Here is a 447-nt window from a genome sequence, read left to right on the forward strand (position 1 = left end):
CCATGGCTGTGGAAAAGCCAGGACGGTGACTGCTCAGTCCCTCAAGCCAGGAACCTCAACAGTCTCAATCTGATGCCAAAGGCCTTGAGGATTACAGAGAGCTTCTGGTTCTCGTCCACACTGGAAGGCTAAAGAAGCTGGCTCTGATGTCAGTGAAGGACAGTGGCAGTGGAGGCGGCAGGAGCAGCAGCTGCAGATTAGATGCACTAACAAACAAGAGTGGAAGAGCAGCAGACAAAACCTCCACAGCTTTGGCTGGTGAGATGGCTCAGTGGGAAAAGGCATTTACCACTAAGTCTGATGCCCTAACTTTGATCTTTGACACCTACATGGTGGAAGGAAAGAACTGATTCCTGCAAGTTGTTCTCTGACCTGCACACATATTCTGTAACATGGATGCATATATGTGTCCTCTCTCTCTCTCTCTCTCTCTCTCTCTCTCTCTCT

The sequence above is a fragment of the Mastomys coucha genome, unplaced genomic scaffold, assembly GCF_008632895.1.
Source record: "Mastomys coucha isolate ucsf_1 unplaced genomic scaffold, UCSF_Mcou_1 pScaffold20, whole genome shotgun sequence".
Lineage (NCBI taxonomy): Eukaryota > Metazoa > Chordata > Mammalia > Rodentia > Muridae > Mastomys > Mastomys coucha.